The following is a 19,489-nucleotide window of genomic DNA, read 5'->3' as shown; positions in this document are numbered from 1 at the left end:
ATTTCGAGTCTGTTATTTTCCTTTCCAAAAAGCGTCTGGTTTGTAATAGAATGTTTATTAATGAAAAATCAAAAATTTCCAAAAATTATCCTCTTTTGCTTTTCGCACTTATGTGGCAGAACTACGCCCGGTCTGATTCATGCGAGGACATGATACGTAGGCAATCCACATAAGATTCGACCACCATCAAAAATAAAAAAATATATATATAGAAAAGAGAAAAAAAATGAGAAAACAAAGAACATAGAGGAAGGCGTTCAAAAGGATCACAACTATAGGAAGCCGGAATGACGCACGTAACCGAAGCAAATGCATGATAGAAAAGATTAGTTGCCTAGTTGCATTGCATCCTCAATGTGTGTTTTCTTATCTGTTAAAAGCCCTAACGCTAACATGTTGCTCTCGTTTTGTTCTTTTTCAATCCTTAGAAAGGTGGTTGGTTGTGGTTCTAAAAGTAACGCGTCCCCGCAACACAAAGGCAAAAGAAAATGGCAGAGAATAACAGAACTAAGTGGGTTGGTACCGATAACCGAAAACGGCTGGTTGAACAGGACTACGGGTTGGTAGAAGAGGTAAAAATGTTGAGATAGCACATGGTGGACATGTATCAGGCCTGGATGACTAGGAAGGCACCACCCCCTTCACCACCTAGATTCCTAGATGCCGCCCTTACCCAAGCCCTGACCACAATGCCAGATGATCCTCCATACCCTCTAGATCTACCCCTTTATCTCCAAGCTCACGATGCCCAATATTACCCCTCAGAGGTTGCCCACAAAGTTCCCAACTCATGCAAATAGAGCCTTCGGGATAAGTTACACGTTGAAAATGAAAGGTTCACAGGAAGAGAAGGGAGAGAGGGGATACCCAGGAAGCTGAAAGGCATAGAACAATCCTTGAAAAACAAACAAGGAAGGGAAGACCAAGGTAGCATGACTTACCAAGAACTGTCTGTGTCCCCTAACGTTCGCCTGCCCGTGGGGTTCAAAGTGCCAAAATTTAACTTGTATGATGGGTGTGGAGATCCGGTAGACCACTTGAGGGTCTATTGCAGTGAAATGAGAAGCGTTGGTAAGAAAGATGACCTGCTGATGGCATATTTCAGCAAGAGCCTGACTGGTATAGCTTTGGACTGTTATATTCGTCAAGATATTGGTAATTGGCCTACATTCGGTGACATGGCTCAAGATTTTGTTCGATACTTTCAGTACAGATTAGGCGTTACCCAAGATCGCTCCTCCCTATCTAAAATGGAAAAGAAGCTGGAGGAAAGCTTTAGGGAGTTTGGGCTCAGATGGAGGGAGCAAGATGCTCGAGTCAATACCCCGATTGGTGAAGATGAAATGGTTGAGCTTTTCCTACAAGCCCAGGGGCCCACCTACTTCAGTCATTTGATCCCGGCCTTGGGAAAGCCTTTCAAAGATGTGTTAAAAATGGGGGAGCTGGTAGAAGAGGGAATCAAGTCAGGCAAAATCATGAGTTGTTCGAAAGACTTTCAGAACACCCTAGTAAGTTTGAGTGGAAGGAAGAGAAACAGAAAAGATGATCCGATGGGCTTTCCCGATCAACACTTCCAGCCTCGACATCGTCCCCGTGGATATCCATGTGCACCAGATGATCCTCCCCAATGTCACTTCTTTCCACGGAACTCCCAAAATCATGCATCACTTTCCCAGTACCCAGCTCCACAAAATGCCTATCCACCCTCACGAGCCTACCGAAAAACCCTCACGAGCCTACCGAAAACCCTTTGGATTAGGTTTCCGGCCCAGTCAAGCATTCAAGAATGATAGGTTGCTGAAAAAAGAAAAGGCTTTCACCCCTATGGGAGAATTATATGCCAGTTTGTTCCAAAAGTTGAAGCAATTGGACATGTTGAAGCCGATTCATATAAAAATGCCAAACCCTATGTCAAAGAAGTTTGATTTTTCTCAGAGGTGCGCATATTGCTCAGATGCCCCGGGGCATGACATAGAGAAGTGTTGGAATCTGAAGAAAGCAATTCGGAAGCTTATTGATGCAGGTGACATTATCGTGCAAAATCCAGATGCAACAGACACTAGCCAAAGTCCATCGCCTATTCGTAATGAGATACATACGGTGAGTATGACTTGTTTTGAAAGGGAATATGAGAATTCTTCTGAGATCCTCAAAGGTCCGCGCACTGCAAAGTTTTCAGTGCTATCAGAGGTTGATCTTAAGAATGAGCCAGCAAAGGGAACCCAAAAGCAATTTGTTAAGAACAATGAGGTGGAAGTTTGTGAAGGTCCTAGTAATATTGATGCAGAATGCAGTGGCTAAGATGCCGAGCTTGGAAATTGGAAAGACGCTCCTTTCTTAGTTAGTCAGGGAGGAGTTTTGGTTGTTTATTTTGTTGTCATTTCTGTTGTCCGAGTTATTTCAAGGGTGTAATCTAAATATTGTCTCGTGGCTCAAACCCTTCTATCCTTTTATTTTTCCTAGTTTGTTTAGTCATAGTAACCCGTCTAATGTTGTCTAGGTTTGTAACCCCAGTTTAGTTCGTTTGTTTTGTCGTCCAAACCTTTTCACCATCTATTTAATGCAATTTTCTGTTTCCCGTAATTTCTAGTCATTTTCGTTTAGTTCTCTTTTCTTTTATAGTTCTTTTCCTGATTGATTTTAGTGACATGACATGCACGCGTGATCCTAGGCCTGGTCTTAGAAGTCGGTTTAGTCATGAAACAATGAAACAATTTTGGAAATGATAGGGGCATTGGAGGGAAGTAAGTAAAGGCATTTTGAGATCCCTTCAAGCCCGAATTGTGTGAAACTGGGGTAGACAGAACATAAAGAAACCCTATCGAAATGTATCATGTCGTATCGTTTTAAAGCTAAAGGCAAGTCTGCCCAAATTGGCAGGGGCCATTCGTGGTAATGAGAGTGAGGGTGTTGTCCTATGGTGCTATGTAGTTGACAGATATATAATGCGCATGTGTGGACATGGTTATCAAGTCTAGTACAATCAAAAGATGTTACAAATGTTTTCCTTGGTTTGTTTAATTGTGTTGTTTGTACTTGGCATGTTTTGAAGATTGGAATGACGAAGGCATTTTGTTCTGCTATCTAAACACTTTATCCTTTGTTACCCCTGTTGAGCCTTATTTATTTTTCTTTCATACCCCTCTTTTAGAATCAGTAGCAAAGATCAGAAATGCGAGCGTGAAAGATAAGTAAAGGAAAAAGAGAAAATAAGAAGAATGAAAAAAAAAGAGAAGAAAAAGAAAAATGAAAAAAAAAGAGAAGTGAAAACAACAAAACAACGAAAAGTGAAAAAGAAGAAGGAAAAGAAAAGAAAAGAAAAACACAACAACAAGGTAATTTCTATGGCATGAACTACGTTTGACCTGATTCCTTTTAAGGATACGTAGGCAGCCTCACGGTTCGGTCCCATCAAAATAAAAATCCAAAGTCCCCAAGCAAAGAAACTGGGGCAGAAGTTGCGTTTGTGGTAGGAAATCTGATTCCCAAAGTTGTAATTTTGAACCCATGTGAATTGTTTTGAGCCTTTGATATCCTTTCTTTTTAACCCTATCCAAAAGCCCACGTTACGGTCTAAAGAAAGACCTTCCGATAAGTCTTCGAGAGATGCCAAGCCGAGCAAGTAGAGGTGAATCATATCAGGGGAAACACTCCGATCCAAATAAGGGAAATGAAAAACGAGAGAGTCTTATTGGTGAAAACCCTCGCGGGCACCGTAAGGCGACGGTAAGTTGAGAGAAAGAACAAAATAAGAGAGGCGTGATGGTGAAAACCCTTCGGGCACTACAAGTCGAATAAGGATTGTGACTGGATAATCGGAGCATTGAAGCCCAGTTTCACGGTTTAAAGGTACAACAAGAGTCGAATATCAGGCTTACTTGACAGAATAGGCCACATGTGCATGTCATAGTCATTAGAGTTGGTATCCACATCTGATAGGATTCTACTTTGTAGTTTTCTTATTAGGAATCATCTTTTTCCTTGTCCTTTACTTTGTTCCTTTTTGTCTTGTTTACTTCCTCTTTCTAAGTCTTTTTGGTCAAAATAAGTTTCAAAATTTGCCACCAACTTTTCAATTCCACAAAACGGGATCTGGCCAACACATCAAAGTGGCATGAGTTAGGAAATAACAACAAGCGCACTGAGTTGGTAATAATCAACATGCTTTGGGGTCCATCAGAAATACAAAGGTTTGGTATATATCAATTCATGAATAGAGCGACAGATAGAGGGAGTTGGGTCTGAACTGAGAAAGGGTATTTTCTGTGATAAAGATGATAGAGAAAGCAGTTAGTCCACAAGCAAGCAAGGTCCTCGAGTGGAAATCAGTCATCAGGGGAAGTGAAGGAGCAATCGCCCTCAAAATCAAGGCCACAAACCAGCCATCACTTTCAAAACTGACAAATTTTCGTTGCTTGAAACAGGAACGAAGCAGTGCAAAGAAAGTGATTCAAAAAGAAAAGAAAAAAAAGAAGAAAAAAGAAAAAAAAGTGAAAAATATAATAGCAAGGAGATTCAGGTGGGAACTACGTTTGACCTGATTCCTCAAAGAAGGATACGTAGGCGCCTCACGGCTCGGTCATTGTGTAACAAAAAATAAAAATCCCCAAGCAAGAAAAACTGGGGCAGAAGTTTGTGTTTGTAATTTTGGAAAGAAAATTTGATTCCAAGAGTTGTACTGTTTTATCCATCAAAATTGTTTTGAACTTTTGATACCCCTTTTTCTTTTTAGCCATACACAAAAACCCATATTGATGCCCAAAAAAGACCTCCCGATCAGTATCCGAGAAGTGCCAAGTCAGGCAAACAGAAGTCGGGAATAACACTCTGATCCCCAACAGAGAAGAAAATCATAAGCTAGAAATGAATTGATAGCCGAAAGAATCCCCAACAGAGAGAGTCATATCGGCAGCACTCTAATCCCCAGCTGAAAAATGAAATAAAATGAGAGAGTCTTATCGGTGAAAACCTTCACAGGCACCATAAGGCGACGGAAGATGAGAGAAATAAAACAAGAGTCTTATCGGTGAAAACCTTCACAGGCACCATAAGACGACGAGAGTTGAGAGAAATGAGAGAGTCTTATTAGTAAAAACCCCTCGAAGGGCACTATGAGGCGACAAGGCAAGATTGGCGGAAAGGGTCCGCATTTGGCAAAGAGTTGAGTGCTTGTTTATCCACAGCAAGATGAGGCCATCCGAAAGATTGATTGATACGAATAGACTGGGTTGATTAATCCGGAATGCATGACATGATCATTGGGATCGGTTATATCATTCAGATAAGTTCTTTTCTTTCTCTCTCCCCAACATTTGTTCAGAAAGACTTCTTCTTTTTCTATTTTTTTTTTGAAATCATCACTTTTTTATTTCTTGGTTTAAAGACTTTACCTCCCCAGCAGTTTGTTTTTGAAAAGGATTTTCAGAGCTTACTACCAGTTGCCAAAATGGTGCAAAGTAAAATGCGAATAAGACAGGCCAAAGATAAGGCGACAAAGCGAAAAGAAGTTGGTCGCAAGACCAAATGATGAATGGGTCTGGATCCCAAGAGGACCAAATTTCCAGGGGAAGTTGGAGAAAAATGGAAAAGCAACAGTTAAAAGGTTATGAGGATCCCCAGCAGATTTGCGAGATACAGGAACAACTCCAACAGATTCTAGACCAAGTTCCGCAATGGTCAGACAATACAGAGAGGGGAAGGAAGAGAAAATAAAAACCATCCCCAGCAGGAGTATCATCCTCAGCAAATAATATCATCCCCAACAAGTTTTGTAATAAAACGCAAAGCAGGGAAATGGAGAAGGGAAAAGCCATCCCCGGCAAGAGTGGCACGACCGCTCACCACGTTTTAAACTAACAAATTTTTCTTTGATTTGAAGCAGGGAAAGGAAATATTATTGATAACAGGAAGACATGGCCACAAAGAAGATTATCAAACTGGGGCAGAAAATTTTCTCTCATTGCGAAAATTTTCTCGAAATCAGATGGCCACTTGGGGAAGAGGGAAGATAACACAAGTTTTGAAGGAAGTGAAATAGCCAGCATTATACGGGAGAAGGCGATACAAGTTTTAAAGAAAGCAATCTTGGAAGAAGCAAGATAACCCAAGTTTTAAGGGTAGTAGTCTTTGAATCGGTATCATCCCCACCATTGTTAAAGGGAGGAAAGTAACTAGTTTTAAAGAAGGAAGATAATTCCCCAGCAGTGTTATTCCCGACAGGTTTCAAAGAAGTGAAAACACCAGTCGTAGGGAAGTAATCCCAGTGGAAGGAAAGCGCCAGCTTTAAAGGAAGTAGTCTTTGAAGTAGGAAAATGACATATTTTTTAAAACACCGGTGTTATCCCCAGCAGTTTTCGGAGGAATAAGACACCAGTTCTGAGGGAAGCAGTTGAAAGAGGATGATTCAAGTTAGAAGGGAAATGGTTCGGGAGGCAGGAAGGAACAACGTCAATAAAATATATTTTTAAGAAGTAGTTGAAGTCAGGAGCCCGACTGGAGAATGGAGGTGTTATATTTTTAAGGAATTAGTTGAAGTCAGGAGCCCGCCTGGAGAATGGAGGTGTTAGGTTTTAAGGAAATAGTTAAAGTCAGGAGCCCGCCTGGAGAATGGAGGTGTTATATTTTTAAGAAGTAGTTGAAGTCAGGAGCCCGTCTGGAGAATGGAGGTGTTATAGTTTAAGAAGTAGTTGAAGTCAGGAGCCCGCCTGGAGAATGGAGGTGTTATGTTTTAAGAATTAGTCGAAGTCAGGAGCCCGCATGGAGAATGGAGGTGTTACATTTTAGGAAATTAGTTGAAGTCAGGAGCCCGCCTGGAGAATGGAGGTGTTACATTTTTAACAAATTAGTCGAAGTCAAGAGCCCGCCTGGAGAATGGAGGTGTTACATTTTTAAGAAATTAGTTGAAGTCAGGAGCCCGCCTGGAGAATGAAGGTGTTACATTTTAAGAAGTAGTTGAAGTCAGGAGCCCCCTGGAGAATGGAGGTTTTATGTTTTAAGAATTAGTCGAAGTCAGGAGCCCGCTTGGAGAATGGAGGTGTTACATTTTTAAGAAATTAGTCGACGTCAGGAGCCTGCCTGGAGAATGGAGGTGTTATGTTTTTAAGAAGTAGTTGAAGTCAGGAGCCCGCCTAGAGAATGGAGGTGTTACGTTTTAAGAAGTAGTTGAAGTCAGGAGCCCTCCTGGAGAATGGAGGTGTTACGTTTTAAGAAGTAGTTGAAGTCAGGAGCCCGCCTGGAGAATGGAGGTGTTATATTTTAAGAAATTAGTTGAAGTTAGGAGCCCGCCGGGAGAATGGAGGTGTTATATTTATAAGAAGATTGTCGAAGTCAGGAGCCCGCCTGGAGAATAGAGGATGAGTTATTTTTAAGTTGTTGTTGGAGTCAGGAGCCCGCCTGGAGAATGGAGGCTGAATTATTTTTCAAGTTGTTGTTGGAGTCAGGAGCCCGCCTGTAGAATGGAGGTTGTTAAATTTTAAGTTGAAGGAGTCAGGAGCCCGCCTGTTAGAACGGAGGTTGTTATATTTAAAGTTGATGAAGTCAGGAGCCCGCCTGCAGAACAGAGGAATACATTCCAAGAGCAAGTCAGAAGTCAGTAATGCGGAGGGTCACAACAAAAATACCCCTACCACGAATCCCACTTCAGAAATCAGAAAGAAGACTACAAGAGCAAGTCGAAGATAGATAAGATTATGTAATCATTACTTTAGTCTAACTTTTGTTTTCTTTCTAGCAATGGTGTAATAAGGAAGTCGAAAAGCAGTGGTAACAGCAACATCGCAGTCCCATGGTAGTCCCAGCTACCAAAATTTCCCGAACTACATTAACCTGATTCCTTTTTTTAGCCAAGGATATGTAGGAAACCTTTGAAGCAGAGGTTCGGTTAAATTTTTCAAAAAATGCTTCACACGGAGTATCCCCAACGGGCAAAAATCTCTCGTATCCGCTCACTTTATCTTTGCACGAAAACCTTTTGTGTTTTCGGACAAAGAGGGGCAGCTGTGAGCACGTGATTTTTGCCCTATGAGAACTACTCCCAAAAATTCAAAATAAAGTAGTTTTGTGTTGTTTGTAATTTATGTGTATTTTGTCTATTTTCTATTTTAAATGAGAAAAATGCAAAAAATATGTGTTGCGTGTGCATTTAGGATTTAATTTTACAATTTAGGATTTAATTAAGCAAGTTTGTTTTACAAAAATAGAAAAATCACCAAAAAATATGTACTTTGCATTCAATGTCCGAATTGTGTGATTTTACCTTTATTTTTAACATCGTGTGATAGCTATTATTAAGAGTTAATGTTTTAGCTAATTGTCAATTTTATAATTAGGAGTTTTAGTTGGTGATTAGGATTTGAAAAGAAAATAGAAGAAAAGGAAGAAATAAAGAGAAGTCGGACTGGGCCATTTGAATTATTTAGACTAGGCCCAAACCAAAATAACCCCCTTACAGCCCAGTCCGAATACACTTTTTACCCGGTCCAATTAGGCTGGCAATACGACCGTCCAAACGACGTTGTTTTTGTCACTCTCAATCTAGGTCGTTGATCTCACTTGATCAACGGTCCAGATCACTCCACCCTCACTCATAACCCCATACCTGACTCGTTACCCGGATCGACCCCGACCCCAACACTAAACCAAACGACACCGTATTGGATTAGTTCCTTGATCCTAGCCGTTGATCTTAATTGATCTAACGGCCGGGATTAAATCCCTCACACCGTATATATTCCTAAAATCCTACCCATCCACCCACCCCCAAAAGCCATGCCCCTTCACCTCTTTGTCTCTAAGTTTCAGAGACCAAACATACCCCCGCCTCTTGCCACCGTGCACCGCCCACCGAAAATCGCCTCACGGCAGTTCCGGTGGTCCAAACGACCCTATATTTTCACCACGGAATCACCTCGACCTCCCCATTCCAAATCCCCAACTCTTATCCCTTGAATCCCAGTCGTGTGCTTCGAATCTTAGATAAAAAATCAGGCCGGAACCTTAATCCGTTCAAATGCCACCAAATTCACACCACAACTTCCCCATGACTTCCTCGTTCCGATCCCATGCTCAGTTTTCTTTGAATCACCCCCGAGACCCTAATCCATTCATATGCCACCAAACTCACACCCTGCCACCCCCTGACCTCCCTTGTTCCCAAACCACCTTTAGTTTGCGTCGAATCACCCCGGAAAGTCTCGAATCAAGGGTTTCAGAATGGTGATCTGAAGATAGTTCAGAGACTGAGGTCAAAACGGACCTTAGTCGAATGTGTTCTCATTCAGGAACACTCGACTAGGGTCCGTCTTGGCCCTAAGTCCAAAAGGCATCGGAGGTTAGAACCCAGGCCCCGTTTAATTGGTAGGTTTTTATTTTACCTTCTTTTTCTATTAGTTTTGGTTCAGTAAATTCATCCTCTACTCCTTTCCTATTTTTGTTTAGATTCGAATGTTCTGTGCTTACTCTGTATTTTGTTTCTTCTTTGTTTTCCTGGATGAGTCGAATCAGTCAATGCTAGTAAGTTTTGTATAAACTGTAGTTATTCCCATAATTGCTCGTTATTACTGTAAGTTCAAAGTATGTCATCTATGGTTGCCCATCACTTGGTATATGAATTCAGTGTTTTCATTTAATGTATTTACAGTGTTGTCCGTATTTAGGATTAACATGGAATTGTTTCTGGTTTATTCCCTGAATCACCATGTCCTTCATCTTGTTGCAATGTTATTTTAAACTGGTTTGAATTCAATTGTAGTTTGAGTTTGCTGAGTCAAATAACAATGTTTGGGGGGCTGATATGAATTGAACTTGAGTTCACCTTTGAGTTTTAGTTTAGTCAATTGTTAGGATTCCTAACTTAGTTGAATTGGTTATAGTTGATGGATTGGGTACAAATTGAAAGGGGCTGAGGTATGATAATACACAGGGGTTTAAGGGGTTATTTTGGGAATGAAAAGGTTTGAAAAAGGTTTAAGATAAGTGGGCTGATAGTAGGGTACTAAAATACCATTAAACTAATACAATTGTTTAGTGTTAATGGGGAACAAGACATAATGGTGGGGGAAAAGTTTAAAGAAAATGGATTAAGAAATAGGTACCCATACCTATTTGAATTTAAATAAAGAAAAGACAAGTGTAGTTGGGAACAAAAGATATACTAATGGAATTAAAAGGAGATGATGGGCAGAATTAGTGGGAAAATTCTGCCCAAAGTGCTTTTGAAAGCGGAGGGGCAGGGTCAGTGTTTGATTATAAATAGAGTCATTAATACGCAGTAAAGGGGAGAGTTTTGACAGAGGAGAGGGGCTTTTGGAATCTAAAAAGGGTCAGAGTTATAGAGTAAGGTTAGACTGGATCTTTGACACAAAGGATTCAAAATTAAAGAGCAAAGAACAGGCTGATCTTAAAATCAAAAAAGAGTTCAGTTTTAGAGAGCGAAAACGGACTGCCTTTGTCCTGAGACCAGTAGTTTGAGAGTTTGTTTGAGAGTGTTCTATTTGGAGTGTTGAAAAAAAAATCAGGACTGTTCCTGGCATCTTTTGCACTTCTGAATACATTCTGGTTTTGTTCTGAGTGCTGGGTATTTCTGGGATTTCACTGAGGTTTGAAGTGGTTTCTTGAGTTGTTATTTCTGGTATGCATTGTTTGTATTGGTACTGTTTCATTGAGTATTTTCGGGATTTCATTGTTGGTTTTAAAATCTGTCACTGGACATTCTGTTTACTGGTTGTTGCTGGTTATTGTTGTTGTTGCTGGGTTACATACTACTTTGCTGATCTTCTTCTTCTTGTATTCCAATACCAGGTACACAACTGTAACTCTGGCATTTGTAAGCTAAAAACATAGAGTTCGAATATAAGTGAAGAGTTGAAAGTTTGCTTTGGTTTCTATATGATTGATGTATTTAAATTATTCAGTCACTGATGTAGTATATAGATCCCTGTAGTTAAGAACGAGCTTAATGGACTGTTAAAACCAATTGGAAGCTATAGTTGTTAGATTAGGTTCTATTAATTCTCAGTATTTAGCTTGCACACCATTTGATAAATCAGATATCACTGCAACAATTGAAAAGAAGAGAAGATTGTAAATGTGACTAGCATTGTTAGATAGCACCAGTCGTAGGCATCAATTATGATTTTAGCATTTCTGATTGTGTTGTTCTGCTGTTAAGTAATCACAGATTTCTCAAAACAATTGGTAATGGCTCACTAGTTTTGAAGCAGGAACATGTAATTCAGATTAAGGGTACTGGTTGCCCGGATTGACGTTAATAAAGGTAGTGTTAAACCTAATTGGACTTGATGCATGATATAAGCCACTTCCTATATGTAAATAACGAACAGTAGAATGAGTAGGAGTAATATTCGCGTTTTATTCATGTAACTGATGTTTTGACTTGGGGCCTTGCCCTCAGCCGTTGTTTAATTGGGCTCACAGTTGGGCCCAACCTAGCGTTTGTACTGATTCCTTACACGGACTGTAGAAAGGCCCAAAACTGTTGAATGATTTGAACTCATGCGCCCATGAACCCCAGTTATAGCAAATCTTATTGTACCGGACTTTGTGAATTAAGTTGATTGAGTAGGATTTCAAATTCTTTTAAAGATAAATAAGAATAGAAAAAAATGTAGTCACTTTAGGATTGTCCTTTCAAAATAAACGAGATGAGCCTCGCCTAGTAAAACTCACCGATTGCGGGGCCCTCACGATTGTATATATATATTAATTACTTAGAACTCGGGATCGGACGCTTAGCAAATTTCACGGCCTTTTTCCCCAAAGTAATAACGCGTTAGTCACTGTTAGGCGCGTACTTTTAATAATTTATTTTCTTAAACTCGGGTGCACATTTATGTGACCCAAATCCAAATCTCAACGAAGTCGAAATATGTTGTTAATCACGGGTACATTGATTGTGACGTGGTTTGAGATGCATTTCCATGACGTTGCAAATTCCTTTAAAAAATAATGAATGAGACGAGCCTCGACAAACAAGAATACACAAACTGCGGGCCCCTCAACGGACAGTTATTTCAAATGCTTAGATTTCGAGACAGGCCGCATAGCGAACTTTACGGCTTTTCTCAAAATAACAACGCATTAGTATCTTTAGGCACGTATTTAATAATGTTATACTCCTAAACTCGGGTGCACATTTATGTGACCCAAATCCAAATCTCAATGAAGTTGGAACGTATCGAAAATTGTGGGTACATTTATGTGGCACAATTCGAGATGCATTCTCACGACGTTGCAATTCTTTGAATAAATAATAACAAAAGCGGTAAACAGTTAAAATTTGTACATAGGTTCATAATTGTATAAAATCAGATAATTAAGCCGAATATGACAGTTGAGCGACCGTGCTAGAACCACGGAACTCGGGAATGCCTAACACCTTCTCCCGGGTTAACAGAATTCCTAATCCGGATTTCTGGTGCACAGACTGTTAAACAAAGTCATTCTTTTCCTCGATTTGGGATTCAACCGGTGACTTGGGACACCACAAATCTCCCAAGTGGAGACTCTGAATCTTTAAATAAAATCCCATTTCGATTGTCCTTTAATTGGAAAAACTCTCTTTACGTCCCTTAGCGAAGGGTGTAGGTAAAAAGGAGGTGTGACAGACCTTTCTTTTGGACTGGCACGGATCATCATCACCGTCTGTGAGGGTTTCTTTAGCTCTCCTCCTTCGTGCACAAGCTCGATCATGTGGGTTCTGTGGTGTGCCGACAGCGGGTTCTGATTGATGTGTGGTGCCTCTGGCTCCTGGACCTCGATCCTATTTGTGTCAATAAGATCTTGTATGGTAGTCTTCGACTTCCAACACTTCTTAGTATCATGCCCGGGATCCCCCAAACAATATTCACAGCTTACCGAGTGATCCAGATTTTTGGGAAGGGGATTTGGCAATTTGGGCTCCACAGGACTCAATAGGCCTAACTGCCTCAATTTGTGGAACAGAGTAGTATAGGTTTCTCCCAGCAGAGTGAATGTTCTCGGCCTCTGCACCCTTTCATTCCTGAAAGTCTGATTTCCACGAAAACCTGGTCCCGACGGATTCCTGTAGGCCCTTGGTGGTGGGTATATGTTTTGTGGAGGTGGATATGTATTTTTAGGAGCCAGCGCACGCCATTGTGGGCAAGCCGGAGGCTGGGTGTAAGTTTGGGTGTGATGGACAGAGAAATATGGCTCTTGTGGTGGGTAGTAGGGCTGTGGAGGGCCATATGGAATGTGTGGGTAATTTGAGCGATGAGGTTTAGGTTGGTAGTGAGGGGGGGACCTATGGATCTGGACCAAGTACCTACCTTGACTATTACGACATCTTCCTTTTTCTTCTTTCCGAGCGTACCTCCCGTGCCGCTCTGGATGGCCTGAGTGGTTGTTTTAATCGCCGAATAGCTCAGGATTTTGTTGGACTTAAATCATGCCACCCATTTTTACTACCTCGTTGAAAGATTTGCCAACTGACGTCACCAAGTGACCAAAGTAAGTTGGCTCTAGAGTCTGTAGAAAGTAGTCCATCATTTCCCCCGCTCTCATCGGAGGATCAACCCTTGCTGCATGTTCTCTCCAGCGGAACCCAAATTCTCGGAAGCTTTCCCCCGGCTTCTTCTCAAGTTTTAGCAATGTGAGATGGTCAGGGACGATCTCAAGGTTGTACTGAAAGTGACCTACAAATGCTTGTGCTAAATCGTCCCAGGTGTACCACCTGCAAGGATCCTGCCTCGTGTACCATTCCAGTGCGAACCCGCTTAAACTTTCACCAAAATAAGCTATCAACAGCTCATCCTTTCCACCTGCCCCTCTCATCTTACTACAGAAACCTCAGAGATGTGCCATGGGATCACCATGTCCCTCATATAGATCGAACTTTGGCATCTTAAAACCTGCCGGCAATTGAACATCGGGGAATGGGCACAGATCTTTGTAGGCCACACTGACTTGGTTGCCTAACCCATGGATATTCCTGAAGGACTGCTCCAGGCTTTTAAACTTTCGAAGCACTTCGTCTTGCTCTGGGCTCTTAGCCGGCTTTTCAGTCTCTACCGGGAGCTCGAAGTGAGTATTATAAGTATGAGGCTCGGGTGCTTTGAAGGTTGGTTCAGGGGGTAATATTGGTTATCGCGAGCCTGAAACAACGGCTCGCTGGATGATCTTTGCAGCGTGGCTGGTGGGGGTGCCACGAAAATAGGAACATTTGGTGGAGGAGGGTTCTGATTGGGTTGTGAAGCTTGGGGATCATAGGCATTTCTTCCCTGATAGTATTGGTGACTGGGGAAGCTTGTCGAAGGGCCGGAGGGAGGGTATTCCGGCGTGTGTCCTGGTGGAAGAGTGGGAATAACGGGAGGGTTAGGCACTTTTTGTACCCTAGCTAAGGCCAGCTGCATTTCTTTCATCTCCTGCCTCATCTTATCCATTTACTCCTTTAACATTTGATTCTCCGTCCTTTCATCCTCGACACTTTGATCTGAACTAGTCATGCTTTTTAGTACGGGCCCTTTGGATCTTGTTTGGTAATGGTAATCTGTCAGAACGTTCTAACACACTAACTGGTTCGAAATCTCTCTCTGGATAAACAACAAACTTGTTAGCGTTAGAGTTTAACACATATTGCAATTTCACGTTGGGGGATGAAATGTTCCTAGGCAGTTTAACCATTTCTAACATGTCTTTGCTTTGACTGCATGCGTCATTCTGACTTACTTTGTTTGTGCCTCTAAAACTTTCTTTATCTCTCTTTTTATGTCCTTCTTTTCCTTTATTTTATTCACTTTGCCTTTTCTTTTTTCTTTTTAGTGGTGGTCGAATCTTATGTGGATTGCCTACATATCATGTCCCCGCATGAATCAGATCGGGCGTAGTTCTGCCACATAAGTGCGAAAAGAAAAAGATAACTTTTGGAAATTTTCGATTTTTCATTAATAAGCGTTCTATTACAAACCAGACACTTTTTTGGGAAGGAAAATAACATACTCGAAACCAAACCAAGTACGAACTCAATAACTACTGACATACTATGATGCGAAATAAAGACAGACTCTAACAGACAACAGACTCTAAAAATGCAAATTCAAACTATGAACACATTAAAGTTTTAAACTTGGGTGCCCGCGGGGCGTCATTTGGCCTCGCCGCGGGTTTAGGTGTAAGGTTCCCTTCCAGATGTTCCAATTCATACATGATTTGCTTTACAAATATCATCACCGCCGAGAAGAAGGTAGTACGGGTCATGTTTTCACACTCCCGACATTTCCTGGTGATAGCACGAGCAATAGTCAGAATCTTGTTCCTGGTTCGGTCTTTCTCTAGGAGTAGGCGTTCTATCTGATCCCCTCTAGCCTTCAAAACCCGAGAATCATGCAGATGTTGCTTTCGTAACTGCTGTATTTCATCTTCCATTGAGGCCATCAGATTACAACAGTGTTTACTCTCGGTTTCAAAAGCCTTGGCTTGTTTAGCTGCCTTGCTTTCTAGGGTGGTCACCTTCCTTTTTAGACCGACCACGGTCTTTTCATGATCTTTACTTGCTTGTTGTAAGCACTGTGTGCGCTCTTTTGTTTTCTTTGCCCATTGTGCTCGGAGTTGTGCTATGGTATCCTCAGATTGCTTCAAATCATCCATGCACTCACCGATTTCCTTTTTTAACCCTTTTATTAGCCGCTCATCCGACCGAATCCTTTGTTGTTTGTCAGCATCTCTCCTCATCCGTCGGATTTGGGCTTTCAGCGCTTCATTTTCTTGGGTCAATTTGCTCTTTTATCCCCGGTCAGCATCAACTTGTAGGCTATTTTCAAATTCCAGGTCTCCAATCTGTTGCCTCAGCTTGCCTATTTCTGCCCTGTAGCTCTCTTCTTTAGCCAACCAACCCCACTGTTCTTGCGACGCCTGGACGAACTCCTGGAGATGGGGCCTTTTAGCCGGCCTTTTATGCTCCAGTTCTCTCATGTACCAAGCAAGGTATCCTGGCGCTACTTCACCTTTGGCCTGATCCTACACGCAAGTATCTGCTTTTAAATATTGGCATTCGCTCCAGATCTGACGGACTCTTGCTTCAGGGAATTGTCCGTCAGGGCTAATCTCAATTACTTGAGCACTAAGATCTTCTTCCTGAGGCACTGTTTGGCATCTCCCGAGTTTTCTCAAAACCCGATATGGCGCGTAAGGCTGAATGCTCTTGAGCCCCATCAATAGGAAGTGGGCCCTAGCTGCCGGCATATGGATGACCTCGTTCACGGGAAACCATCCTAGTGTCCACTGTATTTGGCTGGCGGTGAGGGTCCGAAAGAATGATGTCCATGCTGTAACTCCCTCTGGTAGACTGGCCCCCTTGATTCTTGTGTAGAACTCTTCTATGCAAGTTTTCTTCGAGGAACCATAACTCAAGAGCTAGGAACGGTGGCAGAGATGCTCAGTCATCCATATTTGTAGCAACAAGTTACACCCCTCGAAGAAGTTCCCTCTGGTTTTGCAGGTTGTGAGAGCTCTGAAAATATCAGATACTATCATAGGCGCAAGAGTACTTTTGTCTTGAATAAGCAAAGTATTGACGACCCCGGCTATTTTCATATCAATGTTTCCGTTTTTCCTTGGGAATACCAAAAGGCCCAAAAAAGTTATCATAAAAGCCACTCGTCTATGCTCGTCCCACTTCTGACGGTTACTCTTGCTGCATAACTTGTTATCCGGGTTGTTGAATCCTCCGACATGACCGTATCTGTCGTATATGAAGCGCGGATTACAAAACCCTGCGGCCAAATCTGGGTTGTGGACCGTCCTGGGTATCTTTAACGAATCTAAGAACCCATGCACAGTGACAGCTCTTGGAGAAACCATGTATTTTTGCCTCAACGGAACTTCAGCATTTTCGATGTACCCGGCTATTTCCTCCAAAGTCGGGGTGAGTTCAAAATCGGAGAAGTGGAAGACATTGTGTGCCGGGTCTCATCAGGTGACCAAAGCTCTTATGATATCCCCCCGAGGCTGGATTTCCAATAAACCTGTAAAACCTTTCAGATATTTCTTGACCTCATCTTGCCCTTCACCACCTAAATCATCCCACCACAGCCGCAACTTGAAAGGAATTTTGGTCATTATAGAAAAAGGTTCATTTTGCATCGTGCTCATCCTGTACATTTATTAAGGTAATTAAGAAATTTTATTTGACTCAACAAACTCACTATATTTTTTTTTAATTTTTCACAGATGGAAAGGAAGATCCGGTTGCGTACACGGCTTTTCAGCACTTCGGGAACGAAGATTTTAAAGCTGGGTGAGTCAACCAGTCAAAAATCCAAAAATGACTAAAAGTGGCTGTTTATGCGAAGTCAGCCTTCCGGCGTCCCTTTCGGGAACATTCGGCTATTCTTGCCAGAAACGGCATCACCCGACTCATTTATGTTGACAATTTAAAATTTTGACATTTTTTGGCTATTTTTGTAAAATGGGAGGTTGGGCCCGATGAGGGTTGCCTACGTATCCCGCACCCTGTGAGAATCAAACTGGAGTAGTTCGGGTAGATAAAACAAGACTCTTTTCAATGGCAAATAAAAACCATTTCTCATGAACAAAACCCCTTTTCTTTTCTTTTTTTCATTTTTCTCAAAATTCGACAGAGTTTCGACACTATTTGGACATTGATTTTTCAAAACAGGCGATTAACTACCTCTATCTCTCTTTCCTCAAAGTATTCAAAGCCGGTCAGCATGCAAGTCCGAAGCAAACAAAGGCACAAGTAGCAAGTTGGATGTATCAGGATGGTCTTCTGTCGTTTTGGTACACCTGTCCTAGACAGACCCAACCCCTGTGTTGAGCCTCCAAAGTCAAATGCACATGATGCAAAAAAACGTTCCTACTAGGGATCCGGTATGAAGCTGAGTTATTCTAGGTTCGTAACCTGGGTATTTGTTCTAGACTGTGTACCCGAGCGAACAACTCGAGTCGAGGAGGGGGCTACGTACCGGGGACCCGCAGGATCGTCCGACTTTGTAACTTGTCCGACCTCTTTCTTATTTCAGGGTATGACACTAACAGAATAGGGAGTCTCAACTAGCAAGCACATCCCCGGAGGTAAGAAGAGAAGGGTTTTGGCACAGTTTATATACAGTTCAGACAATATCAAAGTGGTAAAAACAGCATTTAGCACATTAGGCCCTATCATGTAAAAATCAGATAATAAACAAAGCCAACTATAACAATTTATCTAAGCTCGAATTCTAAACCCTGAACCAGAGATTCTGGGTTCGGTCCCCAGCAGAGTCGCCAGAGCTGTCACACCTCCTTTTTACCTACATCCCCGTGAAGGGACGTAAAGGGAGTTTTTTCAATTAAAGGACAATCAAAACGGGATTTTATTTAAAGATTCAGAGTCGCCACTTGAGAGATTTATGGTGTCCCAAGTCACCGGTTGAATCCCGAATCGAGGAAAAGATTGACTCTATATTATAGTCCGCGAACCAGAAATCTAAGTAAGGAATTCTGTTAACCCGGGAGAAAGTTCTAGGCATTCCCGAGTTCCGTGGTTCTAGCACGGTCGCTCAACTATCATATTCGGCTTATTTATCTGATTTTAATATGTTTTGAACCTATGTGCAAATTTTAACTGTGTACCGCTTTTATTATTATTATTTTTACCGAGAATTATAACATCGTAAAAATACATCTCGAACCACGTCACATCAATGCACCCATGGTTATTGACACATTTCAACTCTATTGAGATTTGGATTTGGGTCACATAAATGTGCACCCGAGTTTAAGAAGATAACATTATTAAATATGCGCCTAAAGTGACTAGCGTGTCATTATTTTGGGTAGGGCCATGAAATTTTGCTAAACGGCTCATCCCGAAGTCTAAGTAATTTTACCAACACGTATAGAGGGCCCCACAACTTGTATATTTTTGTTTGTCGAGGCTCGTCTCATTCATTACTTTTTAAAAGGAATTTGCAACGTCGTGGAAATGCGTCTCGAACCACGTCACAATCAATGTACCCGTGATTAGCGACACATTTCGACTTCGTTGAGCTTTGGATTTGGGTCACATAAATGTGCACCCGGGTTTAAGGAGGTAATGTTATTAAAGTACGCGCCTAAAGAGACTAACGCGTGATTATTTTGGGGAAGACCATGAAATTCACTAAACGGCTCGCCCCGAAATCTAAGTATTTCAAATATACATTTGATGAGGGCCCCGCGACTTATGTGTTCTATTTATCGAGGCTCGTCTCATTTATTATTTAAAAGGCAAACCTAAAAGCGACTATAATTTTTTATTTAATATCATTGTCTCTAATAATAATAATAAAAAACTTAGTTAATTTATGAACTACTATATTAAAATAAACCTGCGTGTTTAAAAATGCCCAATTTTGGGGCCTTTGATCAAAGCATCGGACTAGCAAGCATGTTAGAGGCCTAAGGGGAAATGGGCTTGTTACCGAATTCGAATGATCCATGCAACTGGGCCACTGTATGGCCCAGATTGCTCATA

This window comes from Nicotiana tabacum, chromosome 18 (assembly GCF_000715075.1).
Source record: "Nicotiana tabacum cultivar K326 chromosome 18, ASM71507v2, whole genome shotgun sequence".
Lineage (NCBI taxonomy): Eukaryota > Viridiplantae > Streptophyta > Magnoliopsida > Solanales > Solanaceae > Nicotiana > Nicotiana tabacum.
The sequence above is the reverse complement of the archived record's forward strand: the minus strand, read 5'-3'. Positions refer to the sequence as shown.